The 10,949-nt window shown below is 26.5% G+C and overlaps 1 pseudogene across 2 annotated transcripts; it reads right to left on the bottom strand.

Moving 5' to 3' along the window:
* Positions 1-759: 759 nt before the first annotated feature.
* LOC107454921 (NPC intracellular cholesterol transporter 2 pseudogene) lies at positions 760-10,057 on the bottom strand (annotated as a pseudogene). 2 transcript variants are annotated; one of them, XR_015432563.1, is made up of 2 exons: positions 9,935-10,057; positions 760-2,134 (listed from the first exon to the last, which is right to left on the bottom strand). The product of XR_015432563.1 is annotated as an NPC intracellular cholesterol transporter 2 pseudogene, transcript variant X2 (transcript). The 2 variants fall into 2 exon arrangements; XR_011636585.2 differs by lacking the exon at positions 9,935-10,057 and adding an exon at positions 6,683-6,894.
* Positions 10,058-10,949: the final 892 nt, after the last annotated feature.

The raw sequence follows: 10,949 nt of genomic DNA, 5'->3' as shown, positions 1-10,949 counted from the left end.
ATTCTGAACAACACAAATGTATATATTTATGACGAGATTATAATAAGTGTCGCCATTTAATTTACATTAATTTTTGAAAAATCTTTAATGTACTAGAAAATGCATACAATACTGTCAACATTTGGAACGTTTTAAAAGATTAAAATATTATCGAAAATCTAAGGTTCCATTAAGGGATTAGATAGACAAATCTTCGTTTACAAAACTTTGTTTAAAAACTTACACGAAATTACAAATTTGAAATTCCCTAATCATAATTGCTTCACTCAATAAAGCAGATTATAAAACCAATTTTCGGAAAATATATTTGTTTTCTTAAATTATTTACCTACTTTCCTAACAAGTTTTAAAGTATTATAGATTATTTTAAAAGCTGAGCTTTTAGCTTTACTTCATTACAACATCTCAGAAAATTATTTTTTAAAAATTATATATCATCATATATGAATTTTAGATTGTGGAAAAAATTTTGCAACAAATAAGAAATCAAATGTTTTGATAGTCTTAATTCCATAAAATGGTGTATACCTCTATGTACGAGTCTTACTTTTTTACTTTAAACCCTATTACATTTCACAAGAATAAATCAATTGTTTATTTTATTTAATGCTAGTATTTACTTATTATAAAGAAATATTTGATCACATAACTTTGCATCTTAAATTATATATCATTGTATAAATTGTAAAAGAAATAATATACCTTTTTTTATTTACTTTGAGTATATACTAAGGAAATAAAAAATTACATTGCAAAGTCTTAATAGGTTACAACACATTTATTTTCAAGCTGCTTTGTTTACACCATGACAATTTATGATCCATATACTATGAAATTCTTAATTTTGAAAATACAAATTAATATTTGAAAAATTTAATAATTTTTAAGAAGTTATATTTTTGTAATTCATATACAATACAGTTCTAACCACACTGAGATAGATAACCACATTGGTATATTTTTACACTGAGAAAATAAGTATGATCAAAAGCAGCAGGATATGGTAAATTCAACATGTTTCTGGTTTTAAGGGAGATCAAAAAAGTTCTGAAACTTTTACCGAATTGCTGTGGCAATGATTTGCCAAAGTTAACAATAAAATATAGTTTCATAATATGTAATAAAATTTTGTAAATGTGATAAATATTTTGATTTTATCATGATATCTAATAGCAAAAAATAAAAACTATGTATTCAGTTAAATTTACTTTTCATTCCTTTATTTTTTGCTATATTAGTGGTAATAAAAACTATAATTTTGAAAATCGGAATTTCCTGTAAGCCGCTATCCCAAAAGCGAAAAAATTATCAAATGAATGATTTAACGAAAAAATTATCAAATGAATGATTTTTGTTTTTTATTAACTAGAATAATGTTATTTTTTTACCAGAAATGCCTTTAACCACACAGCTCAGAAATTTCACCAGATTTTTTTTTCGTCGTGTACCGAAGCATGGAAATCAAATGCTGCATTAAATTGAATTAAGTTTTTGTTTTGTTTTGGTTATGCTATTCTCTTTTAGACAATAAATTTCTTACTTATTAAATGTTTAGTTACCGTCAAATGTATAAATAAAATAAATTTTTATATTATACGAAAATAATAAAATGAAGCTTATTAATTTCATTTATAAATATTATTGTATTTATTAACCAATATGTAAAAATTTCATTAAAATAAATCTACTTAATTTTACTGGGAATCAAGACACAAACAAGATCATTTCCATTTTGATCTTTGAGTTCATATTTAATATCGACCATCACACTTGGATAAGATTTTAAGACTTTAACTGAATTTTGATAAGTGTAAGAATTTCCACTTCTGATTGGACAAGAAATACCACTACTGCAACCATTAGAGTTTTGCAAAGTAAAGGGCATAGGAACGTGAAAAACTATGCCATGCACAACAGCTTTTACAGAATTCGAATCAACATTTGACCGAAAGTTTATTGTTATTTCTGCTCCACTGCCTTTGATCAACGTACAAAGTGAGTCTGAGTCTGAACATCCTTTTACAGAAACTCCATTTACTATACCATCCTTCGAACCACAATCTTTATAATGTGATGCGAATGTAGTTGAAAGAATTGCGAGAAAGATTGCAGTTGCCAGGTGAGTCATTTCAATCTGAAAAAGGGAAGAAAAGATAATATTGTCAAGTAATAATAGATAAAGTTTTTGCAATTTGCATATGAGCATCCAATATTCCAATACTCAGGATAATCCGTATTTACCACACTTAATGCGCATTTTTATAAGTCATGTTGGCTCAGTTATTAAAGACACATAGCTGTCATTGAGAAAGATTGAGGCTTAGATCCTCAGTGGTAGCTTAAAGCTCACTCGGTCTCAGATCGAGGACTACTAGCATGTCTGAGAAATAAAGGTGATTTGAGAAGAATGCTGATTCCATTGTCGTAACCATGCCATTAGTAACGAAATTGTAGAATCTTGATTTCAGTGACCCCACTCCTGCCACACAGCGAGTTATTCCGGGAAATCTTATATAAACATATATTTTTATTTATTTTGTAAAAATTGTAGCAAAAAAAGTAAGCACTAAATTTTCCGAATCACTAGTAAGAAAAGTTGGATGAAAAAATCAAAACCAGTTTGACTTTTCAAGAAAAGTAGGAAGTGTGTTTTTGAAATTAACCTTTCAACTCTTCTTTACTGCTGCTTTTCTTTAGTAATGAAGCAATGGCTCAGGTTTGTATATTTTAGTCTCTATTTCCTCTATAGTAATTCGTTAAATATCCATATTTCATACGTTTGTTCTTTGTTTAGGTATTATTCGGCGACCCAATTATGAAAACTTTTTTTCAGCTTTATATTTGGTTAAGATTTTAGAAATACGTATTAATAGCAGTGATTGCGTTAAAGTTTGCATTAAAGTTTGCTAATGTAACAAATATAGGATTAAATAGAACAGCAGTATGTGGTTCTAAAAATTATAGATATTCCTTTATACTATTTCGTCAATGAGCACATTTAAGAGAATTGACCTAAACGCATAAATGAAACTTAGATAAATGAAAATGATTCAACCAAATTTATATTTATTTCCCACCTACTGTATTATGTATATTTATGACCATTTGCTCGCTTAATTAACAACATTCAGCATTAGCAAAAAATTGTGTTGTGTCATCATTGTAATTGTAAAATTTCATATATTTAATTGTATACTTACAAAAGTGATTAACATGACCATCAACCTCGAAATTTCCTTTTTTTTAAATATCAATTAACAATTTTTTTTTTGCTCTATGCCAATTCCAATTATTTTCCAATTTGAGTTCAGTATTTTCTCCTTCAGTATGAGTTTAAAGTTTAACAAAAAAGTTGATACCATCAAAATAACACTTTAAAAATAAACGTGAATTAAAAATACACTTTTATTAAATTAAATAAAAGCGTATTTTTAATTCACGTTTATTTTTATAGCGTTATTTTGATGATAAATAAAATAAAATATAAAATAATTTAATATATGTATTTTTACTATAATTTTGTAAAATCAACTACGAAACAATCCTAATTAAAGTCAATTACTGTTCCATTTATTGTTTATAAACCTTTATATAGTGTAAGGTTTATTCAAGTTTTTTGCAATTTTTTAATTTTTGCGCCAACTTTGCTTTTTCTTTATTTATTTTAATATAAAATGCAGATTGATGTTTTGAAAGGTACTGTAAAAATAAAACATCTAAAAGAATTCATTGCTAACATACATACACATTTCACTGTTAAAGTTATTAGTTTATTTGAATCACAATGTAGAGTTCTTAAATATTTTTGAGACATTATAATCATATTCATTTTCATATATACATTTATATTACATTTGAATTGTACCTTGAATATATAAATTTTTAATTTTAACCTGTTGGAATATTTTTAGAGAATTAATTTAAAACTCGTCTATTTTCTGGCTTAGAAATGCACTCAATTTTACAGATCTGCTCATCAATCTGCAATGATCCCTTGCGGGAAATTACGAGGAATAATTTATTTTCGAGGTTTAATACTTCTCAAATTGCCTCCATTTCTTGATATGAAATAAATAAACGATCTTAGTTTTCCCTAAGTGATACCTAATTTAGTCAGATTACTCAGCAGCAAATTTGTCAAATAAAAATTTTTCCCCCAAACATTGTACTAGAATGAGTACTAGAATGTACTCATGAGGTTTCAAACGATTTGAAAAAATGTTATAGAGAAACAAACTAGTTAAAAAAAATCAAAACAAAAAGTAATATTTTTAAAAACTACGTTTTTGTAGTGGAGAATAATAATTAAAAACAAAGATTTGAAAAACGAAAAACGTGCATGAAATACATAACATGAAATACATAACAGTAATGTTATATTAGTGTGCATGTGTGCTCATGAGAATATGTGTATGTATATCTGTAATTGTAATTGTATCTGAATATGGATGTGGAATATGTTTGTGCATATGCATGTGTATGACGATGTATATGTGGATGTGGATGTGTATGTGCATGTGTATGAATAGGAAAATGTGTATATGTATGTATATGTACTGTTATGTACTTCATGCGCACCACGGTTTTCGTTTTTCAAATTTTTGTTTTTTTAATTATTATTCTCCACTACAAAAGCGTGGATTTTAAAAATATTACTTTTTATTTAGATTTTTCTTTTTTGTACTCAGTTCCAAAATCTCAATTTTTTCACTCACTGTACACGAAACTTTTCAACTGACATATGACACTAATTTGAAATAATCGAATCGACAACAAAAGACAATTGCGAAAATATTATTTTTTTTTTAATTTTAAATTTATTTTACTTCGTATGTCTTCTTTCTCTTCATTTTCGTGCATTGTCATCCAATTCTGAACTATGTGCCAAATTTGAAGTCTGTAGCTAGTCGGGAAGTTAGTTTGAAATCGATTACAAAATTCCACCCGAACAGACATACACGAAGGCAAATTGATATAAACGTGGTAATAAAATATCTAATTCTTTCAGATTTATTTTATATTTAACAATTAATAGTATTTCATAAGATTTATTTATTGAGAGCAAGAGAAGAGAAAAAAGAATTGTTATGCCCAAAAAAATAGTGTTAAGTTTTAAAATGTTTGAAAATTAAAATATTTTTGACATATAATTTTTTTAACATTACAGATGGAAAACGAGCTACTATGTGAATAAATATTGATTTATTAAAAATATTGTTATTGATATCATCAGTAAATTATAATTTATCCGATATTAAAATATAAAATCAAGAAAAATGTTCTTGAAATTTATTGAACCATTAATAAATAATTATACGATATATTCGAATTGGATTATATTATATTTATACTTATACATCGATACTATTTATGCATCGATACTATTATATTTATACATCGATACGTACGAATTGTATGATATATTCAATTTCTTTTAAAATGCATGAATGGATAATATCGAACAGATATTTGGTAACCATTTTAACTATTTAAAGTCGCCAAATGGAATCGAAAAAAACTAATAAATTTTGCTCTTCTGTTATGCCTTAAAATAAAGAGTTTTCTTCCTAAAAAATTGTTTTTTTTTATAACGAAACAATCGAAATTCTTTTCTTCGAAGATAAAAATTGTATGGTCAGAACTACCAGAATATGGTTAAATTTACCTTGTTTCTAGCTGTATGGAAACGCGAAAAAGCTCTGTAATTTTTACCAAAGCTCTTTGATATTGACTCAGTTAAATTGACCATAAAATATAGTGTTATAATATGTGATAAAATTTAGTAAACTTGTCAAAATTTGGTAATTATATCATGACTTCTTAGAACCTGGCATAAAAATCCTTTACTCGGCAAAACTTATTTTTCAGATTTGTATATTTTACTAAACGTTTTGTAATAAGAACTATAATTTTGAAAACCAGAGTTGCCGGTAAACCGATACCATAAGAACGATAAAATTACAAAATGTGAGGTATATAAATAACATATTTTTTAATTTTATTATCAGAATTATATTGGTTTTTTTTCTCCAGAAATGTCATTACCATACAGTTGCTAATTTTACCAGAATATTTTTTGTGTAAATCTAAATAAAGAACAAAAGAGCTGCGTATTTTCATGAATTAAAAAGTTAATTTGGATTCTTATTCATCAATGTCACTTTACCATAAGAACTTGAGTAAAATTCTATTTTTGTTTAAATAATGCCGTATTCATACAATTAAAAATTTATTTGCGGTAATTCCCAATTTGATTATGAAGAATCTTAGATCTAAATTATAGGCTCTATTTATACACTATCAAGCAGTTTATACCAGTGTTTCTCTTATTATTTAAAGTTCATCAGTACAATTTTCAGTAGCCACTTAATTCAATCAATATTGCCTTTCTCAGTATAAAAAATTGTTTTAACATAAAAAGATCGGATTTCCTACCTCAAAAGTGCATTTTTAATAGTGTAAAAAACCATCATTGTACTTGAGTATAAAACATTTAAATGCTAAGTAAGTATTTCAAATTTAATCTAAATTGTTATTTAAAATTTATAATTTTCGTATCTAAAAATATAAAAATCTTTTTTATAAATAATATAAATTTAATGCATATTAAATTCCTCGTATTTTAAATTTTTTCACAACGTCTTCAAAGAATTCAGTATTTATGGAAGCACTAAAAACTTACCTTACGTAACGTTTTAAAGTAATCGCTGAAAATAAAATGGTTTCTTTTAACGGAACAGCTTCACCAAAGCAATTTAAATATGTGATGCAATACAATAAACTTATGCAAAAATACTAAACAGCACACGAAGATACAGAAACTGCCTTTACTTTATGCGTCTTTTTGTTCTTACAAAAGAAAACTTTTACGTCAAGTTAACGTAAGAAAGCAACACATTTTATAACTAGAAAATTAAGGCAGCAACATTATTACAGCTGCCTTTTATTGTAAAATAAATCATTTCTTTAGTTCAAAATCGTGGACAATAACTACGTAACTTAATATTTGGCATTGAGCCTCATAAAAAAGCCTTTGTATTAATTGAACAACTCTTTGTAAATGATCTTTTGTATACAAATAATATATTTTTTTGTCGTGACTATGAAAATTACATTTTAGAATGCTATGATGTTAGAAAAAAAATCTAAAATCACGTGTTTCAAGTATGTGCAATACTGAAATGAGTTATAGTGATCCTTTCATGTGAAACAAGACCAAAACTTATTTTTCGATATTAGTTACAATCCCACTTTTTAAATTAGATGAAAACTGTAAAATTTTGTTCACATAGTTAATGTATTTTTAGCTACAAACAGAAATACTTAAACACTTTAAAAAATGTCATTGCGAGTAATCTATGTAGATTTGAAATAATAAAAGAAATAATTTTCTTTACATGCTTTTTTGTTTTTTATAATTTACTTCATTTTTAAGATGACTATTGCTTACATATACTTTTCTTTAGAATAATTTTTATTTTATTTTTAAATTCCTCTACAAATTGCATTAACAGTAAAGTTTGAACATAAATTGGACAAATTATGCATTAAAAACTTTTCTATTTGTAAATTTTTGTAGTAATAGTAGATTCAATGCCATACAAAAAGGAAGCCTTGTAAACATCAGCAATGATAAAAAAAATTATTTCAGTCAAAAGTTAACATTAATTGAAATATATATTAAATTTTTATTTAGACAAGACTGTCTCAATTACACCTAATTCTTTTAAAGGCGAATGATATTATTTTATTTGTTCGCCGTATCTATTACGATACTTTGCACAAAAAGAAGAAAAGCAAAAGTTATAGATGATTAATAAACAAGCTGACTTACAGTAAATGTAAAAATAAATCAATAAATGTAACATAAATATAAATATTAAATAGCAAAAAACGTTAAACTATTTGAGAAATGGAGTAAATACTACTGTTTGATTACCTACAAAATCTTAGTCCTTTCAACATACGCACTAATCGCATAATATTTGAATTGATGATATTAGTTAATTTCTGCATAATTCTTTTCTGAACTAGATAGGAATTTTTAAGTGGAAAAATAATTCTTTGCAATCTTATATCTCAAAAACCTTTTAACAAATTTCGTTTAAATTTTGAATTTTGTTATTTAAAAACAAACAGTTTAAAATTATATGAAAAAGAATTATACCTTACTAATTGATTATTATTGAATTAAATTTAGAAATATTATTATAGAAATTCGTCTTTTTTCTACATCTCATATAAAAAAGCGATAAAGTTTTAATTCGTTTAAATAATTCCTAATTCCAAACAAGATAATTACATTTAGAGACTACAATTTTCGAGGTGAAAATTTGGAAATTTACGTTTAAAAATGTCTGGGGTCTCAAAATTGATTAATGATTTAAAAAATAATTAAAAGAGGATATCGATTTCAAAAAAGATAGGAAATGTATGATATGCTTTGTCCTGCATACGAAACGAACCTTAGTCAAGAAAAGTTTCAAAATTAGTAAAACAAATATCTTAATACTTGTCACTTACGTCTAAGATTAGTAGAAAACACGTCTTTCTGCTCATCAGATCTTTTCAAATGAAAGAACTTACTAGAGTGCATGCTGATTTTGCTCTCAAACCGAGTCACATTGCTGCAGCACATTACAGTTACTTCAAAATCATTGTTTATTATGTATATAAGCGCCATATTTTTGCGGTTTTTGTTGCTAATTTTGAATGTTATGATTGAAATGTATATATACTAATAACTTTGTAGTTAATTAAATTATGGGGAAAGAAATATTCATTTCCGAAGCAGAACGCAGAGAACTATCATTGTCCTGACTTTTTTTCATTCCTTTTCCTTCCATTCCAGAAACAGCTTGGCGCAATCTTTTACCAAGCCATTTCTATTTATTTCTATATTACTTTTTAAAATTTATTATTCAAATTACTAATCATTTTTAAACATTTGGTATAAAATATATCACCCTAATAAGATTTTAATTAAAAAAGAACTACTTTGAAAAAATACATAATTTAGCCACCGTAAAATGACAATTCACCTCCAAAGAGTTAATTTAGACGTAATGACATTGCTCGCACCGAGAAAAAAAAACATGGACGAAACTACCAGAATAACGTAAACTTTAACGTGTTTCTGGTCTTATGGGAAACTAAATAGCTCAAAAACACTTAGGTAATGATTTTGGTAAAATTATACAACATGAGATAAAATTTAATAAACGCGGTGAAATTTGGTTATTATACCTTGAAGCATGGCATTAAAAACATTTGTTCGGGTGCATTTATTTTTCAGTTTTGTATTTTTTTACTGAATGTGAGGCAATAAGAACTGTAATTTGAAAACCAGAGAATCATGTCAACCGTTACAATATGAACGCAAAAATTGCAAAATGAATAGCTTATTTGGTTTGTTATTTGGTTTTGTCAACCTGAATTATGCTTCTTGCTTACCAGAAATGTCATTACTATGCAATACGATAATTTTACCAGAATTCTTCTCTTTGTGTAAAAGAATCGTTATTGACGTGAAGCATTTTCCTGTCTAACTTAAAATAAACGCGTTTCTGTGCAAAATCAATTTTGAGAAATTAGCTCGGCCTAAAATGGTCTTTTTGATACACAGAAGACTTCTTTAGAATATCTTTTTTTAGATAGCACGTTCTTTTAATGTTATTTAATTGGAGAGCTTGTAAAGAAAAAATTCACTTTTTCCACACTTCAGTAATGTCTGATAGTCTACTTGAAATTCATGATAATTTTCGCAAGAAAGCTTTTAAAAAATGCTGCTCTTCTAAACGGCTTGAAAAGATAGTTCATCATTATCTAGCCCAAGTCCTTCAATTTATGAAAAATGTACACTTTAAACCTAAAAATAGTAGTTACAAAAAGTGTATATCTTAGTAAATCTATAACGAATGAAAAAATAACTTACGCATTGTGACCCTTCATAGAGTTAAGGAAAATTTGAGAAGTGAGCGACAAAACAATATAAACCTAAATCTGAATTGATCACATGACTCTGTCTATTTGTTATTTGTTTTAAATCAAAATTTCTCTTTCTTTACGTGAATTTAGAATTTGGAAGAATGCCAGTTTCTTTTTACACGTTTCTTAGACTGAATAACACTTGTGATAGATGATTTATGATTACTATTGTATTGAGCCTCTTGAGTCAGCAGTTATAGTAGTTTTTTTATATATAATACTGAAGCTAAATTTACAATTAATAAAGAATTTTACTCCATTGCAAGGTAAGAAAAGACAATTGCGGTGTAGGATTCAAGTAATCATCCGCGGCTGCATATAGTTCCGATTTTTTTAACTATCTAATTTACATAATTATCCTTTCAAAACAATATAAAAGTTTTTAAAAGTTACACTCTTCGGAGATAAATTTAATTCGTGTTATTTTTTGTAAGCCAAAAGAAGGCCTTGCTACGTAGTTTCAAGAGTTAGAGATGTTGATATTTGTTCGCGCTTGAGGCTTGGCACACATTTAGTGTACAGGCTCTCTCCATTAGGGTAATGGTTTTCCTTAATCTACAACAGAGTATAGTAAAAGAGACAAATATTAATTTTGTAAACCACTATGAACATTTTTTATTCATTAAAATGCATTTTCAGCCAAATTTTACAACGTTGGATGATGAAGAAATATTTCTTGATTCATAATTAAATGAAGCTAAATTTCGAAAGCACTCAATTTGCTAAATTTAGAAATATATTTTAGAGAATTTTTAAATTATTTTCATCTAATTAGTCATTTAATCATCTCTTTTATAAAAATATTAATCTAATTACTCATTATAGTCATTTATTTCATCTGGCATCCGTCAGACTAACCGTGGGAGGGTTTCATGGTTTTCATTTAAATGTAAAGCAAATGCGGCTGAGTTCCATCAAAAAGTTCTCCACGAATGCAAAATGTCTTCAGTTCTTGATCCTGG

The sequence above is a fragment of the Parasteatoda tepidariorum genome, chromosome 3 (genome assembly GCF_982258835.1).
Source record: "Parasteatoda tepidariorum strain Cologne lab strain chromosome 3, Ptep-v5.0, whole genome shotgun sequence".
Lineage (NCBI taxonomy): Eukaryota > Metazoa > Arthropoda > Arachnida > Araneae > Theridiidae > Parasteatoda > Parasteatoda tepidariorum.
This window is presented reverse-complemented; position numbering and strand designations above follow the sequence as displayed.